The sequence below is a fragment of the Papio anubis genome, chromosome 6 (assembly GCF_008728515.1).
Source record: "Papio anubis isolate 15944 chromosome 6, Panubis1.0, whole genome shotgun sequence".
Lineage (NCBI taxonomy): Eukaryota > Metazoa > Chordata > Mammalia > Primates > Cercopithecidae > Papio > Papio anubis.
This window is the reverse complement of record NC_044981.1, coordinates 158789754-158803483: the sequence shown is the minus strand read 5'-3', so window position 1 is coordinate 158803483 and position 13730 is coordinate 158789754. Positions and strand designations below refer to the sequence as shown.

Below are 13730 nucleotides of genomic sequence, written 5' to 3'. Positions count from 1 at the left end.
TGCTGGGACAGCACCTCCCGGAGGTCCAGACAGCCATAGAGTCCAGGCTTCCAGCCCTCCCCACCTCCACCTGGCTCAGCCCTGGCTCTGGCCTGGAGAATCTTATGTAGATCAGGACGGGCACAGGGTCAAGAAACAGCTTGCACCTCGGCAGTTTTTCCTTAGCATTCTCCCTCTCCCCAAGACTGCTGCTTTCATTGAAGTGAAGGCCAAGAATTGTAAATCTGTCCTCTGGTGCCTCCATGTTGACCTTGGGGGGCTCGGGTGGGGGGCATTGGAGGGGTGGGGAGTCACTAACTTAAAGAGCATATGTCATCCCGAGGGGGAAATATTTTCGTTAGTACTTCCCATTGTCACCCTTCCCTTCAGGGAAACGTAACCCTGTAATTCCAGGGGGTGTCCGTTCAGATTTCAGAAGGAAACAGCAACCTCAGATAGGAGGCTGAAGAAAACGGTTTTAACAAAACAAAGAAGGATGTCAAGTGAGAAGCTGTTACTATTGTTAGGTCTTTAGGGACAAGAGGAATAAATGCTATTCCCAGAGCTAATGAGAACTGGAGCCTGGTGGGTGGGTGGTAAATCCTAGAGTGTTGCAGCCCCAGACAGAACCAGAGATTTCAAGCAAGCAGGGCCAGGAAGGATGGAGGGAAGCCCCAATCCCTCTCTCTCTCTCTCTCTCTTTCTCTCTCTGTCTCTCTCTCTCTCTCCCTCTCTCTCTCTCTCTGAGTCTCTCTCTTTCTCTCTTTTCTAATTAAATGAAATTCAACATGAGTTTCCTTCCCCTTTTTTATTTTTGTCCTCAAGTAAGAAAATTTTCTTAAGTACGTAAATTAATCGGCTTTTATCCTGCTGGGTATAATAGCTGCATACATTTGCAATCTGAACACATTTTAATGTTTTTAAAGTGCGTTCATTTTTGCTTTGCCTCAATGCGATTGGCAAATAATAATTTGGTTGGCAAAAGAATGGATAAAGACAGTTGTGGGGTAAGAAGTAAGCGGCATCCACTGTTTCTGGAAGTGTTTACATAGGGTCCAGAGTGGGAAGCCAGGCAGCTCCAGGAGATTTAAGAAGCTGGGGTTAAGGAGCCAGCCAGAGGGCCGTTAAAGCCTGCAATGCTCAGAAAGGAGATGAGCGTTATGAGTATCAGACTCATGTAAAAGCAGGAGGAACAGAGCTTATCTCCATCCTCTCCTACAGCAGGGGCTGTGCTCATACCCTTCCTGGAGAGTGTGGGCTTGTCAAGGCCCCTGGCTGGGAGGCAGCCCAGATAGCGAGTGAGCTGCTGGGCAGTGGCACAGATGGGGGTTGGCGGGATGGGCACATTCTGTTTTAAGGTGACCGTGGGCCTTGACAGCTCTTGGTCTTTCTCCTCCATCTGTTCCTTCCTTTTACCCATTTACTCTCCCTCTCCCCTCCTTGCTCTACTTTGCTTTGTTTTTGTTTTAAAATTTTATTTATAATGAACAAATCCCAGATACAAGCTTGCTGTAATTATTTTTACTCTTTCAAAATTGTAGTTTCATGGGATGTATCTTTTTATTTCATGTTTCTTTATAGTGGCCTTGGGAACATCTGAAAATTTCTGTATGGGTATCCTCTCCCCATTAGAAAGCTGTTCCAGTCACACTGCCATCAGATGGCGTCCCTGCCTATCAAGGAGCATCTCCTGAATTTCAGATTCTGACAACTGCCATGGCAGCCACCTATGCAGAAGTAAACTCCAGGGGCAAGTGTAGGCTTCTGTGTATGGCCCCACTTTGCTCTAGAATGATGAAGCTGGTAGATCTGCCTGCCGTCCTAGGAAGTGAAGAGCAAGAGAAGACAGACAGGAAATAATCTGATTGCCAGTGAGGTCCCCACAACTCCTGCAGTGGGGCCAGGTAATACTTCCGTTTTTACACTTTGCATTTTGCTGAAATTATTGGACAATTAGTTAATGACGTTAGTCCTAATAGGAGATATAAAGTCCGAATAAGTTCCATTTGGAAGGGAGATGCCTGTGTGTGAATAAATTCTATCTCATCTGGTGAGGGATGCTGTGGGTGCCTTACATGGTATCAGAACACAGGGCCTGCGTGTAGCCACGTCAGGCCTTTTGTATAAATGTAGACTGATAAATAGCAATAACTACATGATGTCAAGACAGTCGAGTAAAAAGTTTAAAATTCTGTCAAACCCCAGTATACACGGTGTACACGTAACAACTGAACTGATTTCATTATTTTGGTCCTAAGTAGACACAGCCTAAATCTTCCTCTGGTAAGAAAGCTTGGCAATCTAGAGGAAGAATGCCTCCCTATGGGCACCGAGCGACCAGCATTTGGAAGAGCTCCCTGTTGTCACGCACAAACCCCAGCACCAACGCATGCTGGGAGGCTGCGTGCACGCCGCTTCTCACACGGATTCTGAAATAAAACTTGCCTTGCTAATATATTGTTGAGCTGCGTATTGGCTCAACTTATGCAGGGCTGTATATTAAAGGTATGTTCCAAATGAGAAGCTAGAGGCAGAGGTTTTAGCTAATAAGTGTGATTATTAGGGTTCATGATAGAGGAAGCACAACCCAGATCCAGATCTTGTCCTGTGTTTTCTGAATTATCAGAGTGAGTGCAGTATTTCAGTAGTCTCTAGATGTAACGTAGTTTGTGTCTGTGCCGGAATCTGCATTACTTACATCCCTCTTTTCCTTTTCTTAATCTTTTTTCTATTCTTTCCTTTTATGTTTTTGTTGTACTGTATTTTTCCTTTTTTATTCTTATTCTATTCTTATTCTTTTCTTAATCGTCAGAAGAAAACTTAATACAATAATGATGCTGAGCAAGCACATCTTTGATAACATCAAAACAAAAGGGGTGTACTTCCTTTTCCAATTGCCCAATTAAATCGTGTGTAGGAGTTAAATCGTGCCTGCAGTTTCAGCAGGGTCTGTGATTTTTGTTTCACTCAGTCCTGTGGGTACTTAAAGTAGTGAACAAAGTCTAAATTTACTAATCCTGGTATTCAGCCAAGTTATTAATCAATTCCACAATTTGTATTTCTTGCTTATTTCAGGCCACAGGTTCTTCTCTGCCTGACATTGACTTTGAGGAAGAGGTTTAATTAGAGTCTCTCTCTCTCTCTCCCCCCTCTCTGTTCACCTCTTTCTGTCTCTCAGGCCAAGCTCTGAAGAAGTTCGAGGAAGCTTGAAAGGCTGTAGGAAGGAGGGGAATGGAGCCAGGTACTTGGAGCCTGGCCAAGAGTTCCAGCTGATTCCTCACCACAGGGGTGCTTTCACGAACTCTTAGTAGATTTGCACCTTTGGGAAGCTCCTTTCTGCATCTCTCCTGCCTCCCAGTATGATGCCTATCTATTCAGCCAGGTTGCGTGGCCACTTCTGATCTCTCCTCCTGACCTTTAGACTTGACTTTGGCTTCTTGTTTCTGGAGTCCTGCCACCCTCAAGGTGACCCTCATGTCTAAGCCCTAAGCCTTCTCCCTCTGTCTCTCTCTCTTTCTGTCTCTCCACCTGCCCACGTCTGGTCCTTGGGGAACCCCAGTCTTTGCCTTCCGCAGCACTGGAGTACAGGTCCACCCAGTGTATTCACATTCCTCCTGACACAGCCTGCTCTGGCTCTTCAGGCTGGGAGGAAAGCCCTCTGTGTCCCCCTCTCTGAGTCCTCCCCTGGCTCCTCCCAGGCTTGAGGTGGAGGAAGAACACTCACAAAAGTGGAGGTGGGGTCCCCCAATGGGACAGTGGCCCTCTCCATAGTGGTGATCTCCCACTCACCCTCTCCCTCTCCGCTGGGTCTCCTTTTATGTCTGTGAACTGGCTGAGTGGTCTGAGAGCTCAGCAAGTTTCCACCTCCTCCATGAATGGAGCATATGGATTTAGAATTCCAGATCTGTGTTTTCTATATTTTGGTATCTTTGTTTACATTTTAACTCTCTTTCTTTTAATCTTATGAATTAAAACTTGGGCCCCTTTGGGTAAATACTCTTTCCCATTCAGCTTCTTTCTCTCTTCTTATCCTTTTATCCTTTTCCTGGGGATGATCAGGCTATAGGGCCTCACTACTGTTCTGCCTTAAGGAGGGAAGTCTAATTTCCTGGCAACTGCTGTCTTATTGGCCTCCAGTGAAGTGAAACGGGGGATGCTGTGGATCAATTTTCTCTTCCTTCCCTTCGCATCTGATGTTGGAGCTTGTGAATATCTTACCCAGGCTGCTAAACATCCTGCTTACATATTTTGGATTTTTGAGCCAGCACCCTTTGGAAATACTGTTTTTCTCAGAAAGTCTCTTTGACCTCCTCCTTGCCCATCATGAGGTCTGCACTGCACCCCTTGGATCCTCAGTGATCACAGAACTCTGTGCATAGACACTCTGTGGGGCCATACCTACAGTATTGCTGCTACCCAGCACTGGAAATCACGTTTTTTGTGTGCTGTAGGAGATCCCAGAAAGAATTAGGGCATTCCGTTGGTTGCTTTACTTTCACTGAAAGAGATCTGGGGGTTTCTGTTTCCCCCTCCCCATCTCCATCACTACCGAAAGAACTGATCTGGTGGGTCTAAGGAAGGCAGTGGTGCTGCTTCTCGCCCAGCTGCTCTCGTCCAGACCCCATCACACATCTCGTGGGTATCCACCTTCCTCCAGCTGATCAGACTTACCTTCTTTTGGGCTCTAGGTCATCCTCAGCTCTTCCTACCTCCAAGCTCCATGGAGTAGATTTTGTCCTGGACCATTATGGCTGCTGTAGATTCACCAATATCTCTGCAATTCTAAGTCTGGTCATTTGACCCTCCGTCTGCCTGAGATTTTTTTCTCTAAGGCAATGAGCCGCTGCCTGCAGGTGGAGCCTTTAAGGTTGAAAGCGATAGGGTAGAACAGGGTAATGATGAAAGAAAATGTATCAGGTAATATATTGACGTGTTCTGCTCCCTTAGGGTGTTGCATCTCTGTTGATTAGTTGAATGTCTTTGAAAGACCGATCAGTGCCAAATGGCAGAATAACTTGGAAGAGGCCAGGTGCGGTGGCTCACACCTGTAATCCCAGCACTTTGGGAGGCCGAGGTGGGCAGATCACCTGAGGCCAGGAGTTTGAGACCAGCCTGGCCAATGTAGTGAAACCTTGTCTGTACTAAAAATACAAAAATTAGCCAGACGTGGTGGCAGGCATCTGTGGTTCCAGTTACTCGGGAGGCTGAGGCAGGAGAATCGCTTGAACCTGGGAGGCAGAGGTGGCAGTGAGCCGAGATCCCGCCATTGTACTCCAACCTGAATGACAAGAGTGAAACTCCATCTCAGAAAATAATAATAATGATAATAATAATAGTAATAACTAGGAAGATAATATGAATTTTATCTGGAAGTGACTGCTCACTTAGAGAATGAGTCATAGTTTGCTCAATCTTAGAACATCTTGTTTGTCTTCAACTCTTCATTTCCTGACCAAATCCCAGCGCCAACCTTTTCCTCTTCTATAATGGAGAAAATGTCTTTGGAGATTGTTGTCGTTCCGCTGAATAACCTCAGGGTAACATGAAAGGAAACACTTTTTAAAGGTAAGAATGAAAAGGGGCTCTGTTAAAGCAGGGGCTTTCATCTTTTTACAGGGAATTCTCCTGTTAGCTTAGCTCTCAAACAATCTTTCATGTTTGACTCAAGAATCCTTCTTCACCTGACTTTCGAGCAGGAGGTGAGGTATCTCGAAATGTGTGGGTCCCATGTGTTTCCTCGTGATCCCTGACACCCTCCCCTGAAGGACTGTAGGGATACGGGGCTGATAATGGTGATCAAGGGCGGACATGGCACCAGAGGGTGATGGGGCTGCAAAGTGGCATTCCTGCGGTGTCCCTTCCACCCCATCCCACCCATCCCTCTTGTGACATGCCTTTTGCATCTAGTACCAGAGTTAGTTTGTAAGTGTCAACGACACCAAGAGGCTTGTTCCGGGCAATCGCTTCTGTAGACTGGCGCGAGGCCTGGCAGTAGGCAATGCCGATTAACTGGCCCAGGAAGAGCAGAGCCTGAAGCTTAATTATGACCAACTGCATTTTAGTATCCAGAGGTCACTGTGATTTTCTTGCCTTCGTTTCTAACATGATTTATGATGATAACCCTCCACATTTCTCCCTTCTACCCTTGGGATTCCTCAGACTCATATTTTATGTGCCTTTGTCTCAGCAAATGCTTGGCTGTTTTCCTGATTCTCTGCTATGTTTAGGAAAGTCACCCGTGGCATCACTCCTTTCTTTTAAGTGCAGAAAGTTATCCTACTATCTCAGCACTTAGGAGAACATGTTTAATATTTAATTCCAGGAATGCTCTTTCTACCAGAAGCTATGTGAGCATTTAACTGGCTCAGACTAGCATTATGTTCATTTTTAGAGATATCCTATCCCTTTTGTGATTATCCTGAAAAGTTGTCAATGTCTTTGCCAAGAAACTTGCAGCTCCTTCTTATGTTATTTCCATGCTAGTAAGTTTGTATTTTCCTTCTCCTGGACTGTTAGGGCCAAACTGGTAAATTTCAAGGCAGTTTGCGAAGAGGAAATTGATATTAATGATTTAAATACAGTACTTTCATTTTTTAAGAATTAATTTTCCAATTGAAAAATGGATCTGCTTTAGCTTGAAAATCTATGGCATTAATATTGTCATAATATTAGGAACTCAATGGAGAAATGTACATGAGGCAATTAACTTTCGGTGATAAAAAAATTACTCAAAAAAATCATTGTCTCTTAATTTGACATTTAACATGGACGTTTGAATATATCATTTGAAAAATCAAACTTAAGGAATAAATTATAATGTTTTAAATCAAAGAATTTAAATTCTATTAAGAAGGAAAAAATTATCATATTTTGTGTTGGATTTATTTGTATTTACACAAAATGATTAACTCACTAAGAAGCCAGTCAAGAGTGGAAAAATGACTTGCTCGTCAGTTTAAGAAACCTATTCAATGAAGTCTTAGTACACAAGATATCTTATATTAAAGCAAACAACTTTACCTGACCTGCTGCAGGTGAGGTGAGACAGAAGGCAGTGTGTACAATCCCTGCATGCAAAATGGGAGGGAATGACAGTCGGTCTATGGACTGAGGACAAAGTGAAGGAGTCTTGGATTCTTCCTCTGGTGTGCAATTGTCGTGCTCAGGACATAGCAGGTGAATAAAAATATTCATACAGCGCAAGTCAGATAAGATGAAATGAAACTTTCTCTATTTTTCAACTTTCTCACAAGCCCACTCTCAGAAAGAAGGAAAAAAATCATACTCTTACTTCCAGGTAGGTCATTCTGTTTCAATTTAGGGACTTAAATATGCAGTCACATTCAAGGTTCTTCCTTTCCCTTTCTCCTGCCCTTGATGATCCCACGGCTATTGAAATTGGGAGGGTCACCTTGCTTTCTTGCTGCCACAGCAGAGGCAGCTGGCTCTCTGCCCTCCAGGCAAGGTACCTGGTCCTTGGATGCTCTCTCCTTCCTCTATCATGGGCGTTATGGGATGAATTGTGTTCTTCAAAAAAATCTTTTTTTTTTTTTTTTGAGACAGTGTCTCGCTCTGTTGGCCCAGGCTAGAGTTATCTTGGCTCACTGCAACCTCTGCCTCCCAGGTTCAAGTAATTCTCCTGCCTCAGCCTCCTAAGTGGCTGGGATTATAGGCACCTGCCACTATGCCTGGCTAATTTTTGTAATTTCGGTAGAGACGGGTTTTCATCATGTTGGCCATTATCTCGAACTGCTGAGCTCAAGTGATCCACCTGCCTCGGTCTCCCAAAGTGCTGGGTTTACAGGCATGAGCCACTGTGCCTGGCCAAAAAAAATCTATTTTGAAGCACCTGGGAATGTGACCTTATTTGGAGAGATCAGGTCTTTACAATGGTAATCAAGTGAAAGTGTGGTCATTAGGCTGGGCCTTAATCCAATATGACAAGTGTCCTTAGAAAAAGGGGGAAAAAAAAGAGAGACAGACAAACACAGAGGCAGGACGACGTGCAGATGCAAGGAGAAGTTGGATATCTACAGGGAAGGAGAGGGCCCTGGAGCAGGTCCTTCTCTCCCAGCCCTCAGAAGGAACCAATCCTGCCGATGCCTTGATTTCAGGGTCTGGCCTCCAGAGCTGTGAGACAGTACATTTCCGTTGTTTAAACCCCTAGTTTGTGGTACTTGATTACTGCTATCCTAGGAAACCCATGCTGTAGGAAACTACACTTTGGCCATATTCTACATCCTAAGTTGTAGTAAAACCCAACGGGCAACAACAAATCTCTTCATCTAACATGGCCTTAAAGTGAAAAACAGACTTCACAATGGTACTACTGATGTGAGCTTCGAGAGCCCATTTTGATCAAATGACAACCAGCATCATGTTTCTTTGTCATCAAGGGGCGTCAGCCCTCCTCAGCAGCCGAACATAGGTATCTGCAAATGGCAGGAATCCTTGGCATGATAAATGTATCCGATGTTTATAAATGGTGTCGTGGTAGAAAACTGTGAGTGTTTCACCATGTCCATGTGTCTGGGCTTGGTTTAATGGGTTCTCTGCTCAGGGTCTCATGAAGCTACAATAAGGGGTTGGTGGGGGCCTCGGTGGGGGCTCCGTGTTCTCTTTGGAGAAGTTCACTTTCTTGCAGCTGTAGAACTTACGATGACTTGCTTCTTCAAGCCTAGCAAGAGCATGAAGTCTCTGTCACTTCGTGTCTCTGAACTTGAGACCCCGTTTCATGGAGCTCACTTACACACTTCTTTTTAGCAGTTCAGGCCCACCAGGGATAATCTCCCTTTTGCTGAACAAGCCGGCTGATTACAGACTTTACGTATATCTGAAAAACCCCCTCTCCTTGGCCCTATAATGTCATCTAATCACAGGGGTGGTGTTCTTCTTATTCACAGATGCAGCTCACACAAGGTGGATACAGAAATCAGGAGTGAGAAACAGAAGAGCTACCTTAGACCCCTGCCTACTACCAGCAGCCAAACCCAGAATAGATATTTTTTTCCTCTGGTTGGCTACATTTAAAATGAGGATGAGGATAGGATGTAGGCAGAAGAGTGGCTCTGGACCACCTGCTTTGGTATAGAGCCCACTTCCACGCAGGGAGGCAAACCGTAAGAGTCAGGCATATTCAGTGCTTCCGTCAGTGGGGCGTCAGTTCAGACGAATATTTTAGCTCTTTAGCATGATTCAAATCATGAACATGATTCGGGAATAAGACAGAACCTGAGGCATTTGGCCTGGGAAATGCGTTAGGAAAATTACGGACCATGGAGCCCCAAGACCACCCCAAACATGGTGAAATGTGGAATCCAGGTTCCATCCGCTGCTGGGTTAGTCACGCCTCAGATGTGACCAGCCTTTGAAATGATTGGCGTAGGTTGCCCCCACTTAGCTGTGAATTCTACATTAGGCTTTTCTCTTTCACTTTTCATAATCAAAGGTAATTTCCCCACATTCCATCCCTTCACAAATTTCTATTTGTGATAACTAGTTATTTGTTATCAATCTATCCCCCCTAGTTAATCCTTTTGATTTAAATAGAGGTCTTCCATGGTAAATACTATGAATCACAAAAGAATGATGAAAATGATGGGAATTCCATTAAAATAACCCTTAAGTCCAACCTTTTTCTTATGCTCAGTGACAGTCCTGCTTGCATATGTGGTACTTGCATTCCAGAATATAACAGATAATACGAACTACCTGATTATGTCTTACCAGAAACAAAACATAATATCTTTTAATTTTTTTGTAAATGTATTCCATTAGCAAAAACAATACATTCTTCTTAAAAATAAATAATTTCATTATGTCCAGTTTTTTTTTTTTTGCAGGGGAGCAAGGTCTCTCTCTGTTGCCCAGGCTGGAGTACAGTGGCATGATCCTGGCTCACTGTAGCCTGGACCTCCCATACTCAAGAGATCCTCCCACCTCAGCCTCCTATCTGGGGCCACAGGCATGTGCCACCATGCCCAGCTAATTTTTATATTTTTTTGTAGAGATAGAGTTTTGCCATGTTGTCCAGGCTGATTCTGAACTCCTGGGCTCAAGGAATCCTCCTGCTTCAGGCTCCCAAACTGCTGAGATTACAGGCGAGAACCCCCATGCCTGGCAATGTGCAGTGAATTTTTATAGGGAGACATTATGTCTTTTCTCAAAAGAGAGGTGAGTGTGTGGCTCCCAACTGTTCATATAAGTAACTGTGTGTAAAACAAGCTTGTAGCCAGAAAGGGTAACACATGGGTCAGAAAGAAGTTACAACTAACAGTGACAAAATGAAGATGACAACATCATCCACAAAGACATCGACAGAAAAGTAGAAAAAAAAAATCCATTCTATTGTAAGTAAAGCATTTACTGTCATTATCTTTTCTGTCCAAAAAAAAAAAAAAAAAGAAAGGAAAGTTTATCAGGAATTAAATGAGTATTTTACCTGCAAATAATTTCCCAGGTGTCTTTTTAAAATTATCAAAGTAATGTGTGCTTAGACATTTTAAAATTTCAGAAACATTCAAATTCCTCTCTTCCATCACTTAATCCCATTCTTCAGAATTAATCACAATTTGCTATGTGTACCCAATAAGTTAATGCATACAGAATGATATACAACATACAGCCAAATGGGCTAATAATAATAGTACATGCTATTCTGCAACTTGCTGATTTTGTCTAAAAAACAGACTGCCTTCTTTTCCGTGTACTTCTAGAGTTATACCAAATGTTTACCAATTGTGTGTATGAATGGCAGCCAGCCCAATCCTGATGGCTGTTTAGATTGTTGCCGTGGTTTTTACTGTGGTTACAAAGGACATCCATGTACATGTGTTTTTGGGGACATATGTGAGAATTTCTACATGTACATCTAAGACATTGATAAACTCTGCCAAAATAGCTTAATAGTGTATCCCTTTATTCTCACTAGCTGTTTATCATAAGCACTTTTATTTGTATACTTTCTAATATGGATTTTAGCAGATGTGATTCTCTCTATTGTTTCCATTTTTATCACTTTGGTTGAACATCTGGGAGAGTGTAGATTTTATTTTTTTTAATATACTCTTCTTTTATGGAAGTCCATGTCTGTTTGAAGGTTGTAATATGGACAGGAGCTTTGTTGTAAAATGTTTAAGAGGTTTCGTTATGTTGCCGCCATAATAAATTTTAGAACATCCATTAATTCTGCCTTTGACCTTGATTACTCACGCAGTGCTTTTGTCCATGCGTTGCTCTAGACCAGGGTCTCCAACCCCCATGGCCCCAGAACCTGTCCGTGGCCTATGAGGACCTGGGCTGCACAGCAGGGGGTGAGCATGGGCAGATAAGCATGACTGCTTGAGCTCCTGTCCCATCAGCAATGGCAGTAGATTCTCACAGGAGTGCAAACCCTTTTGTGAACTGCGTGTGTGAGGGATCTAGGCTGTGCGCTTCTTACGAGAATCTTACTAATGCCTGATGATCTGAGGTGGACGAGTTTCATCCACAAACCACCGCCCACCCCCACTGCCCCCATCTGTGGCAATATTGTCTACCACAAAACCACTCCCTGGTGCCAGAAAGATTCAGGACTGCTGCTGTAGACTGCATAACTGGGTTTTAGGATTCTACAGAGTCACTGTTTTGGACATTGTGCTTATTCACTTTAGAGACCTTCTCAAAACTGTAATGAGCTACAAAATTTTAATTTATTTGCTATGTTATTTGACTGCAATTCTTCTCTTTAAATCATATTGGTAATCTATATTTATACAATAGCTTTCTCATATTCAAAAGCAAAGATTTCTTTTTTGTAAGCAACTTTGGATTTTGCTTTCATTTCCCCCTCCTTTCTTAGGTCAGTTTGTAAGCTATGTGTAGGATATAGCAGGTTAGATAGCTGAATTCATGACAGATAGCATGAAATACATACAGTTTTTCATCCTAAAAATTTTTAGTAATACTTATTTTTTTAAAATTTTACTTTACATTCTGGGACACATGTGCTGAACGTGCAGGGTTGTTACATAGGTATACATGTGCCATGGTGGTTTGCTGCACCCGTCAACTCATCATTTACATTAGGTATTTCTCCAAATGCTATCCCTCCCCTATCCCCTCAACCCCCGCCAGGCCCCAGTGTGTGATGTTCCCCTCCCTGTGTCCACGTGTTCTCATAGTTCAGTTCCCACCTATGAGTGAGAACATATGGGGTTTGGTTTTCTGTCCTTGTGAAAGTTTGCTCAGAATGATGATTTCCAGCTGCCTCCATGTCCCTGCAAAGGACATGAACTCATCCTTTTTATACACCATGGAATACTATGCTGGGTTGTATTTCATGGCATGGATGTAGTGTTTTTTTCTGTTCCTGTGTTGGTTTGCTGAGAATGATGGTTCCTAGCTTCATCCATATCCCTGCAAAGAACATGATCTCATTCTTTTTATGGCTGCATAGGATTCCATGGTGTATATGTACAACATTCTCTTTATCCAGTCTATCATTCATGGACATTTGGGTTGGTTCCAAGTCTTTGCTATTGTAAACAGTGCTGCAATAAACATGTGCATGAGCCTTTATAGTAGAATGATTTATAATCCTTTGGATTTAATCCCAGTAATGGGATTTCTGGGTCAAATGGTATTTCTGGGTCAAATGGCCACACTGTCTTCCACAGTGCTCAAACTAAGTTATACTCCCACCAACAGTGTAACAGCATTCCTGTTTCTCCACATCCACACCAGCATCTGTCATTTCCTGACTTTTTAGTGATCACCATTTTAACTGGCATGAGATGGTATCTCATTGTGGTTTTGATTTGCATTTCTCCAATGACCAATGATGATGAGCTTTTTCTCATGTTTGTTGGCAACATAAATATCTTCTTTTGAGAAGTGTCTGTTTGTATCTTTTGCCCACTTTTTGATGGGGTTGTTTTTTTCTTGTAAATTTGTTTAAGTTCCTTATTGATTGTGGCTATTAGACCTTTGTCAGATGAATAGATTACCAAATTTTTCTCCCATTCTGTAGATTGCCTGTTCACTCTGATGATAGTCTTTTTTGCTGAGCAGAAGTCCCATAGTTTAATGAGATCCCATATGTCAATTTTGGCTTTTGTTGCCATTGCTTTTGGTGTTTTAGTCATGAAGTCTTTGCCCATGTCTATGTCCTGAGTGTTACTGCCTAGGTTTTCTTCTAGGGTTTTCATGGATTTAGGATTTATGTTTAATCCATCTTGGGGGGTTAATTTTTGTATAAGGTGTAAGGAAATGGTCCAGTTTCAGCTTTCCGCATATGGCTAGCCAGTTTTGCCAGCACTGTTTATTAAATAGGGAATCCTTTCCCATTGCTTGTTTTTGTCAGGTTTGTTTAAGATCAGATGGTTGTAGGTGTGTGGTGTTTATTCTGAGTCCTCTGTTCTGTTCCGTTGGTCTATATATCTGTTTTGGTACCAGTACCATGCTGTTTTGGTTTCTGTAGCCTTGTAGTATAATTTGAAGTCAGATAGTGTAATGCCTCCAGATTTGTTCTTTTTCTTAGGATTGTCTTGGTTATATGGGTTCTTTTTTGTTTTCAGATGAAATTTAAAGTAGCTTTTTTCCTAATTCTGTGAAGAAAGTCAATGGTAGCTTGATGAGAATAACATTGAATCCATAAATTACTTTGGGCAGTATGGCCATTTTCACTGTTTTTATTCTTCCTATCCATGAGCATGGATTTTTTTTCCATCAGCTTAAGGAATTTTGGGGCTGAAACGATGGAGTTTTCTGAA

General features: G+C 42.8%; 1 protein-coding gene across 4 annotated transcripts in view; it reads left to right on the top strand.

Moving 5' to 3' along the window:
* PRKN (parkin RBR E3 ubiquitin protein ligase) overlaps nt 1-13730 on the top strand; it is a 1413696-nt gene that overhangs the window by 436834 nt on the left and 963132 nt on the right. The window contains exon 1 of one of the 4 annotated variants that reach the window (XM_017957439.3): nt 329-1883. The exons of the other annotated variants lie outside the window; for them this stretch is intronic. The gene's annotated coding sequence lies outside the window, so the exon portion shown is untranslated. Of the gene's footprint in view, nt 1-328; nt 1884-13730 lie in introns of those variants that run through there. 4 annotated transcript variants of the gene reach the window in all.